This window comes from Gymnoscopelus braueri (genome assembly GCF_963280865.1).
Source record: "Gymnoscopelus braueri genome assembly, chromosome: 2".
In the NCBI taxonomy this organism is placed as follows: Eukaryota; Metazoa; Chordata; class Actinopteri; order Myctophiformes; family Myctophidae; genus Gymnoscopelus; species Gymnoscopelus braueri.
Window position 1 is genome coordinate 16,524,663 of NC_137604.1, and position 11,554 is coordinate 16,536,216.

Sequence of the window (11,554 nt, forward strand, 5' to 3'; positions counted from 1 at the left end):
CCAGTGAAGCTGGTGGGGAGCAGTTGGGGTTAAGTGTCATGCTCAGGGACACCTTTACACATTGCCGGGGCTCGAACCTGGACTTTCTGCTTCTCAGACGGGCTTTCCACCCATTCAGCAATTTTTCCTTGTTCATGGATTCAACGTCCTTTCTAATGTGTGTAAAGTCCATTTGTTTAGCCAGTTCATATTGTTCAATTATTGTCAGGTTATTGAGACTCTCCATTGTCGAGTGCAGTAATATTAGCTGTAACTCTGAGTTGATTCAAAAAAGTTGGTCATCACATTTTTTATTTGGGTAATTTGGGTGATAACATATTAATAAATGACACCAAGACATGTCAAATGAGAATTGCGTCTCTAAAATGCAGTGCACATATTTGCAACGCACATAAAACATCACCGATTGTCATGTCCATGAGCACACACAAATGAATGATTGTTGATTGACTGATTGATTGTGAATCATGATAACATTTCTGTTATTCTTATTCATACTTGTTATTGTTCTTTTCCTGGATCAGTCCTTTTTGACTGGGAACACAAACGTAGGTAGCATGAAATGAAGATTGAACTAGTAGAGGAACAGTGCACTTTTAGCAGCCCACTTATAGACTGTTAATGTGCATGGCCTTCTGTAGGTAGCCATCAAAAAACCTTTTTCATAGACTTAATTAATTATTTGGGTTTATTGTCATGTTGTTGTTGTTGTTATTTTAGTTGACTTACTGTATGGTTGCTTGTTATTTATCTTATTTTATTTTTTTTAGACAGAAAATATAATATATAACTGTTGCTGAAAAGTGAACGTGGTATGGTGGTGTGTGTGTGGTGAGTATGACTATGAAAATGTTGTACATAAATAATTCCTGCTGTGTAAATGTAAATTACAGTGAATTGTCCACCAGAGTCCTTATAGTAATTTCAGAAATGTTTTATTCAGGTTTTATTGGGGACTGGCAAAAAAAAATATTTTATGATGGGCTCGGGTGTAAAATGCTGATTTTACACCCGAGATCGGTGTCCAAGTTATTATTGCAGCTTTAATCATTTCCAGACAATCATGATAACAAGATATGACACAGTAAAAGTGGAGTAAAAAAACAAGTGCATTTCCTTATGATTTACCAGAAGTTAGAGTGTTGATAAGTAATTGAACTTTGGTATTTTCTAATGACATTTCTGATTCAGTGCTGGAAAATAGAAGTGAAAGATGACATTTGACAAAACTGGTTTAAAGAAATAATCACAAAACAACATTGTTGGGAAGTTTGCTTTAAACTTTTGACATAAAATGTATATGAAACAATCTTTAGAGTCTAAAGATTATTTTTATATCTATTCAACAACAACTAAAGAGATAGGCTGTTACTCCACTGAACATAATTCAAATTGGTTACATGGAAACTCATCTTAGAATGATCTTAATATTATTTGTTAAAGTGAAGAGATTCTCCAACACAGGTCAATGAAATTATATCTCATTGAATCCTAGATACATCAGTGTAACAAATAAAGCACTATGCAGCTTTCAAGTGATAGCCGTGGGAAGTAGGGGTGCTGAGGGGGCTGCAGCACCCCCTAAAAATAATGTATTCTTTTGTATTGATAAAAAAAAAGTATTAAAAACATTTTTGCATAATGTACCTGTTGTTGTTGGTCGTTATTTGGGGGGGATTTAGTACAATATGTGTTCTGGAACCGAAAAAAAACAATTAAAGTAACAAAAAACTAAACAAAAGTAACAAACCCATAAAAAAAACGCACATTTTCGTACGCCACCGCAAATTTTGCACACGAGCGTGCATGCGCATACAGCACCCGAAACCTAAAACGTCTTCCCACGGCCCTGGGTACAGCAACCTGGTGATGAATCTAAATATTTTTAATCAAATTAATCTGTTTTGTTCAATCAGTGATGAACAGAGGTTAACGACGCCTTTCTCTCATTGCATGACAAAATAGATAGAACACAAACTAAGCAGATTCAGAAGCTAAACAGTATCAAAATATGTTATTCATGTTATTTTATCCCTTCCAAAGTTTTCAATCAATAGCTCATCTATATAATACAATACTGATGATAATAAGCGATGAAGATGATGGCAGTGGGCGTAATAAGCAGGAAAAAAGTGAGTATAACCGTGTTTGAAGACATTATAGATATTAGTGATATAATGAAATGAAGTGACATCACATCACCGATCCATGGTAACAATGTGAATGTATCCTGACCTCAGACCTGTCATCATGTGTTGGTTTCTCACTGGTTCTGCCTCCAACCAAGCAGTTAGATGCTCATCATGTGTGTATTAGGCCTCTAATTTGAGGGGGAAAGCAGGCAGCAGCAGAACAAGAACATGAGATATCTGCACATCACTGCTTGTTGGTTATTTTTTGTTATTTTTTAAGTTATTTCTCTGGCTCTTTCTACCTTTTATTGAAAGGAACAGTAGTCTGACAGGAAATGGGGAGAGAGATGGGGGGGTGACACGCAGTAAAGGTCGTCGGGATTGGGAGTCGCACCCCCGACACGCTGTCAGGCTGGACAACCAGCCCAGGTGCCCAGATGGTTGCGCCAACCGTCCGGGCCGCTGCTTGTTGGTTTTAACACAGCATGATGCAGTGATTGTAGCACTATACTGTTTTGTGGATTGTATGTGGTTCAACACACAGGTTCCCAGTTCGATCCCGGGCTCCCCCAGAGTTTGTGTCGGAAGTGTCCTTGAGCAAGACACTGAACCCCTAATTGCTCCCGATGAGCATGTTGGTGCCTTGCATGGTTTCCTCCGAAACGAAATTGAATCTACATCTATGATAAAAGAGGATTGATGAGGTTATTTTTTTGGTCATTTGGAATCAAGAAATTATAATACAAGGTTTTTTGTTTCATAATGCTGTATTAGTTTGAAGCATGTGAAATTTGTGAATGTAGGATGAAATACTGACTGATCAACTGATTCTCATGATAACATACTAAACACAACATTGTGCTTTGTAATCACTGTTATGGCCCAGAAATGTAACTTCAATGACTTTTTGATTAAAAAGTCAGTATAAAACTAATAAATACAAGAACAAAAATAAGTGATTTATTCTACATTACACAAATAATGTTTCTTTCTAATAGTTCTGTTCTCCAGTGAACACAATATCAATGTATTGAGAAATCAGAAACTGATTTGGGTTAGGTCCATTATATCCTGATATAATCTGACCCTGGATATGTCCTACCGGGAAGCAATAAATCACAGACATAAAAGCAGTAAATGGTTATGGTCCATTTATTCACGTGCCGTTTGGGGTTCAGATGTGTATATAAAGAGATCAGCTTCACCTCTCATCATCACATCACAAACCTACCTGATAACTGACATAGGTAAGACCTACAGTACACTGCTTCTCTCTCTCTCTCTCTCTCTCTCTCTCTCTCTCTCTCTCTCTCTCTCTCTCTCTCTCTCTCTCTCTCTCTCTCTCTCCTAATCTCTCCCTCTCTCTCTCTCTCTTTACTTGCATTGCAATAATACTTGAAATTGCTATAATACTAATACTTCAACACAATTAATGTTGTAATAATAACATTGTTTTGTCTTCAGATGTACAGTAAGAGCTGCAAGAAAAAATAAACTGACTGCTGTCTTCTTTTTTTCTTGGATCAGAAAAGTATATCCATCCATATTATCATCTTCATCATCTTCATCATGAAGTCTCTCCTCATCCCCTGCCTTCTCCTCTGTGCTGCTCTCTGTGTGAGATCTGCAGCAAGTAAGACAGTTACATTGTAACACGTTGAAATCCTGTCTGCATGCTCCTATGTCTCAAATATTCATTTACAGCTTTGATGAAACACTGCTTGGTTTAGATATCATATTATGATGTGACAGTCAAAGTCAGTCCTAAATATTTGTAAGAATTATAATAACACAACTTTCTTTGTACCTTTAGTTGAAACATTGGAGGCTACAGAGGAACACATTCAGCCTTATGTCTCTGGTAAGTTCTATTAACATGTCATTTTGATAATTATTGATATGTAATGAAATGCATTCATTGTATGGGATTCAAATTAATGTCAAACTGCACATCTGAGCACTAATGTGTTTTGTCTATTTGTATTTATCTCTCAGTGGAAGCTGAACATGAAGTCAAACTTGAACTTGCTCTTCCTCAAGGTAAAAGGGAGAATACAAATGTTTCCATTCATGTTGAAAAACTCATGTTTGTGTCATCATTGTGGTGAAGAATTAAAGTAATACATCTTCTCTGTTGCTTTCAGAGGAGGAGATTGCTGCTATTGAAGAGCAACAGGAAACAGGACCTCAAGGTCTGTCTGTCTGTCTGTCTGTCTGTCATCTGTCTGTCATTTATACATGTACTTATTGAATCATAACAATATCTTAATGTGTGTCCAGGTCGTTTCTTCGTGTGTCCCTCTGGTTGGAGCAGATACAGGGGCGGCTGTTACCTATATGTGAGCTCTACCAGATCCTGGTCCAGTGCAACGGTAAAACCTTTTCCTTTCTTTTTTTTAAAGTCATAAATAAAATAATGTCTAGTAAAAGTAATAACGGTTGGTAAAACCATGGTTAGCAAAAGTAATTAGTAATTTGGTAAAAGTCAACTCTCACTCTCTCTCTCTCTCTCTCTCTCTCTCTCTCTCTCTCTCTCTCTCTCTCTCTCTCTCTCTCTCTCTCTCTCTCTCTCTCTCTCTCTCTCAGGCCCACTGTGCCAGTCTGGGTGCGTCTCTGCCATCTGTCCACAATTTGTGGGACTACACCTTCCTCCAGGAACTCGCTCAGAGATCTGGATCCAGCTCATACGCCTGGATAGGAGGTCTCTACTTCCAGGTCAGTCAAATCAGGGTTTGAAAAACAAATGAATCAGCAATAGAAATAGCTGTTCAAAAGCTAACCCTTTGACTTAAGCGTGCATTTGGCATAACGATGTTGTATTTTACACTGTACCTGTGTGCAGGGCTGGAGGTGGGTGGACCAGACCCCTTATGACTACAGCAACTGGAGCTCTCAGAACAGTGTCAGCTCATACCAGTGCATGCACCTCAACAGCCGGGGTAAGACACACACTATGTACATTCTTTGATTTTATATTCTGTCAACACTATTCCCCACTGCCATACAGTACAATACAACAAGTTTGTATCAACCTATCTACAGTAGTAGCTCTATCTGTGACCTCTACCTTTGCTCTATGTCCAGGACTCTCACATAGCGTTGTCATCCAGGATAGGGGGACTGGTTGAATATTTTATTTATTGATTTATTTATCATTTTATTGAATGTCATGACTGTCGTAAAATTGTGGTAGTAAAATGATGTCCCGCTGTAAGTCCGTTCTTTTGACAGCCTGTGCCGAATTCCCTTCCAAAAACAATATACAGTATAAATTAACTTTTTAAGCTAGGGGACCTGTCAGTATTATGTTATATATTTCTTGTCGTTATTCAGAGGACATGTAATCACAAAACATTTTAGACTAAAGTTCACTGCCGTGATTTTAGTTTGGATTGACATGGTTATTGATTTATTCTTTTCTGTTTTAGCGTCCTGGTCCAATAACAACTGTGCCAATAGTTGGCCATCCATCTGTATGAGGAGAGTAGACACCTGCTGACTGTGAGGAATGTACACAGATAAAGTGTATTTTACTGTATGACCTCTTGATTGAGCGGCAATTACTTCCCTGAGGAGTCTCTACAGTATTATTATTGCTTACACAATAAAAAACGATGCCTTCTGTCTTTATTGGAAAATTAAGGTTGAAAAGCAGCATTGTTAAAATGTGTGTATTGTAAATGTTTTATTTTGTACATTAAAGTACGTAAATGTTTGCAAACTGAAATCAGTCGTGATGAAAATGTTCTATTTTGTGCATTATCCAAGGTTGTATTGATAATCACATCAATATATTGGAATATGCTATTTGAAACAATAAATCATTATTTTTGAAGATCCTGAAATGCTCTACTGTTCTTAATTCATGTAGCATAGCTTTAAAACTAAAGCAGGAAGGTTAAGACATTTCCTGTTGTGCTTTGCGAGAGGTGAAAATTGAGATTTTAAATTGAGATTGGTAATGAAACGTACAGAGTGGGCCTGATTTAGGGAAAGGTAAAATTATGAGAACTTAACTTGTGAAGTGACTGTTGTTGGTCAAATATACACAGAATTCATTTGTAAAACATCTGGCTTTGCACACAGTGCAAAACATATTTTAGGGGGTGAAACCTTTGTTTTTCTGTTGTTTCATTAATGAAGCATTGTGGTTGTTGAGGCTGGCATGAAAGTCAATTCATCACATCATGTCTTGATTCTATCCAATCACCATGCCTACTCGCTCGCTCGCTCCTCCTGCATGTCATGTTGTATTAGATGCTATATTTCTCATATATGAGCTGTTTGACATGCATTCTCGCACAACAAACAGCATCATTTTTTAAATAAAAACCAATCCATTATTTAATTTGTTGCTTCAGTAGCTTTGATCACTGTTATTCGGAATGATTTACACTTCAGTATCTCTGCAGTTTAATCAAGTGGGACACTTTCACACTCAACCCCTTCAACACACACATGTGCAGCACGTTATGGTTACATTTTAGGTTATGAGCACGCAGAACAATGTTTTGACGGCTCTAAAACATCCCTTTGCGTTTTTTTAGACCCCTCCAAATAGCGTAGTCATGGTTTCCCTCCCATAGCTAGAGGAGACGGTCCATCCAATAACAGAACAAATAGGCAGACAATCAACACTTCCGGCGAGCAGACGAGAACAGGTATTAAATGCCAGGGCCTTGTCATCTTTTTTTTTGCCACGTTTGCTAATTACCAATACATTTCTAGGAAACTCATCAGGATGAAACTGACTGCGCCTGTGAGCCAATCAGATTTCAACAAAGATAAGGGTCAGTTCCAATGACCAGATTGTCCCACCAGTTTGACAAGGCAGCATTCTGCTCTATGCTGTCTGTAGCCTGTGATGGCTGGCCCATGGCATTGGCTGAGGACTTGTTGCTTGTAATTATTCTCTTGTCCTGTATTTCTGTAAAAATATACACTTGCATTTTGTTTAAAGATGATTGTGACATTTGGAAATAATTATATTATAATACAACATGAATGGATACATAAATAAAAACACTGGAATGGATTCAGCCATTCAGGAATCTTCCCTAAGTTCCCCATGGCCAGTGTGCCGGCTGGCATATGCCGGTGCGTGTTCGGTTACAAGCCTCGATTAAAAACGGTCCTGATCAGTAGAGAATGATAGAACCCTCTCATCCTCACTGCTGGAGAGGTTTTTAGAGTGTTGTTATTGTTGACCGGGATGTCAGGGATAGTGGTGTACAGTAAATACAGTATAGGGGTACACCACACAATCATGCATGTCAACGGTACCTCGTACTCGCCTTAGAGCTGGAGCTGATGCCCAAGTGGCTGCCCACTTCTAAGAGTTAGGATGGGTTAAATGCATGAGGATGTGTGTGTTTCTGTCTTGGCAATGAACCTTAAAATGTATCCTGTGGAGGACAGGCAACCAATGAGGAGAGGCTATAACTGGGGTGGTATGACTATGGTCTCATTAAACTGAAGAAAGATAATGGCCAGTCAGTAAGGTTCTTAAGAAAACACAGATCAGAAAGTTTCAAGGGTAGATAAAGCTGTGTATCTTCAGCATAACAATAGACATAATACATGTCTACTATACTTCTGCATGCTGTGTACCAATGACAGCATATATAAGCTGGAAAATAGAATAGGCCCAAAGAGAGATCTTCGGGGGATCATGGCAAAAGAGGGAAAAAAGTTGTCCAACTGCACTGAATTTGCTTTATTTTTATTTAACCGCTGCAGAGACATATCCAACAATTGACATTCTCACAGTAAGTAGTAGTTTTACAGTTTATTTTTATAGTCTCATGCAAGCAATGCAGTGCCAAGGTATAAACTGCCGCCACATTTAACTGTACATCAAAAGCACCACTTAATTTACAGTGTACTTCATGTTTTCATTTTTACAGCATAATATCTTGGTGCAGCTGTTTCTGTTGTTTCCAGGCCTTATCAGGTGTTATTCACGTGTCATCCTCTGGGACTGTGATTAGCAGTAGGTGGCTGATCTACTGCAGATGGAAGCGAAGCGGGACATGCAGTTGCCATTGCTCCAGCCTCTGGACTCTGTTTTAGTAGGAAACAATGTACGATTATGTCTGTGTATTTATTGTGAACAATTAGCAACACATTTCATCCTAAGTCCTGCATTAACCTGTGAATGGCAATGTACTTTTCCTTACCGTAGGTGTTGAGGTGGATACATTGGTAGCTGCTGGTAGATGCTTGGGAATACCAGTTTTGATAGCTGTACACTGTGCCGTCGTCCCATCTCCACCGGCTCTGTGTATAGAGATAGATAGGAAACAATTAATTCACGGATACCCCTCCAAACATGAGTGCGTTTAACCATCTAAAGGACTGAAACCGTGACCAACATAGATATGTCATGAATGATGAATGACGTCATAGATGACTGAGGTCACAGACTGGCCACTTGAAGTCTGAGCTCCATGTGGAAGCCACAACGTTATTAGAAACACATTGTACATTAACAAATAAAGACTTCTATATTGAATGTACAGATAGGGAAAATAGAATTGGTATCTCATACCCTACATTATTTTCCAATTAGTCTGGCAACGAGGTGGAAGCTGTCGTATAACATTTACATCATGCTTTGGTTGCCTGTTGTAGCATAAAACTTAAAATGTTCATTTTGGATAATCTTCCATGTTAGAGTTAAGGTTACCAAAATCAACCAGATCTCAACTGTGCTGATAAACAGCACTCAATGTCATGTATTATTGCATAAATATAACCCGCCTGATTGCAGACAAAGCTGTTTTTTTAAGTGCAAAAGTCAAGTATGGTGACTCATGACTGTTTACAACTTTAAATAATAAATAATGTTGTGCCCCATAGATAAATCCTAGATTTAAAAAAAATCCTACATTTAGCTCATAATTCTCACTTCCTTTAGTTACCCTTACTCCACTTCCTCTTCTCCATCACTAACCCGGAAGCAGAATTCACCACCCAGATGTTATGATTAATGATGATGCAACTACTTGACAAATTGACACTTCATGTAAAGTGTCAGGTATTTGTACAGGTGTTTCTAATAAAGGGAGTATTGGTGTAACCTGGAAGTGGTATCCTCCCATCCAGGCGTTGGAGTGTCCGGCAGTCCTAGCCAGCTGCTGCAGGAAGCTGTACTCCCAGAAACTGTGGGCTGATGCCAGGCTGGCCTGCTGACCGCTACAGTGGGCCTGGAGAGACACATGAAACCAGGAGTAGAGAGAGAAAAACATGGTGGGTTGAAGAAAAACACTCATTACATTACATTTACATTACATTACATTTACATTGCATTTACATTACATTATGGTCATTTACCAGACGCTTTTATCCAAAGTGACTTACAATAAGTGCATTCAACATAGGTAGGCAAGAAAACTACTAATCACCGGAAGTCTTAAGTGCATTCTCTTCTAAAACAAGCAACTAAGAGTATAACTAGCGCTAAGGTAAAAGTGCAATATATCAGCTACCTACTTTCTTAAACAGATGAGACAAATAGGAAAATCAAATGAGCAAGAGCTAAAACCAATAAGTGTATCAAATAAACAAGATCCAATAAAACAAGAGCTTGTACAAACAGACAACAAGTAGGCAAGGCTAAGTGGAAGGGTCAGGGTAGTGTTTCCTGAAGAGGTGGGGTTTCATTCACCATAGATGTTTAAATAAAATAATGTAAGAATGCTGAGAATAGAAATCTTGTATTTTACCTCAGCATCTGACCAGGTGCGAAGGTCGTTCACCATCAGATAGCACTTGCCTTGGTAGCCGTGCCAGTTACCAGGACAGGAGCCAAAACGCACTGGGAAAGCGAGGACAAAGACATGTCAACACGTTATGGATGCTATAAGCTGGAGGTCATCAATGTACAATGTAGAATACACAACTAAAACTATAAACAATATTATTGTCATATGCACTGGTATAAACACTGTGTATTCGTATTAAGGAATCCTAAGTATTGATTTGACTTTACCTTGTGGAGTTGCATTGATTTCTTCATTTTCTGTGACAAAAGAATCATTCATCATAAATGAAACTTCATGCATCAAACATCTCTATTTTCTTCCTCAACTTAGAACTTTGTTATAGAGATCACGGTATCATACATTTAGATAGTAGAGTAAAAATAATAATAATAATAATTCTAAAAAACTTACCAGCAGCCTGTTTGATTGACTCTTCAACAGCTTCAACTAAAGAACAAAAAATGTCTCATTCTACTCATAGTAAATAGATTACACTTCAGAAAGTTGCAGATTTTCTTTAACTTTTCTAACTCTGCAACATGATTAGCAGTGATTCTATTCCCATCATCTTAAAAGTCCATGTTTCTCTCCATGTCTTTTGTCTCTTGTACTGTATTGTATTGTATTATATTGCACTAATCTATCCCTTTTGCCCCTAAATGTCCTCACATATTCTAATTACACTTAATGTCTATCACGAGTCTTGTCAAAGGGGTGGTGTTGAGTACCCAGTCAAACGCCTGTGTTTACTGTACTTGGTGAATAAAGTAGTTGTAATTGAATTGCCTCTAACCTGCAACAAAAGGTGGAACATCCTCTTCCTTCACATCAACATCCTCAGCTGATAGGACTGAAGGGAAAAACAACATATTAACTTTGTCTCATTGTCATCTTCATACAATATGACATCAACATTTAGACTAAAAACTAAACAAAATATAAACAATAGCTTCACCCTGCAAATGTTCTTACACAATAGATATTTATTTTTGAAATACTGACACATTTTGTAATGTGTCTGTAGTTTAATTAGAACAAATATAGAGTGTTGTAGAACAGCCTCACTGTACCTGTTGCAGCCCTGACAGAGAGAGCAGCACAGAGGACAACACAGAGAACCAGGAGACTCTTCATGATGAAGATGATGAATATCTGAAGAAAACACACATAGTAAACAAAGTGACAGAGAGAGAGAGAGAGAGAGAGAGAGAGAGAGAGAGAGAGAGAGAGAGAGAGAGAGAGAGAGAGAGAGAGAGAGAGAGAGAGAGAGAGAGAGAGAGAGAGAGAGAGAGAGAGAGTTTAACAAAATAAATGTCCTACCTGTATGATGAATATGAGTTGTTGTTTCACAGGTAGTGATAATGATGAGAGGAGAGTGCTCTGCTCTTTATATACACACCTGAAGCACCTGAGACCACACCCATTCTCATAAACTGACACAAAATAGTCATAAATGGTCATAAAAACAGTTCATAAGAACAAGATAGTATCCGAGAAGTATTTTGTGTCAAGGAAACACATTTTCATTTATTGTAATAATACTTTTATCATAACTTTCCTAGATAAGCAATTCTCTTCTCTGCTGTGCTGTGTTTTGATGTGCGGTCAGACTGTACATGAAAAGATGAAAAATGCATTACATGGAAAATACAAAAA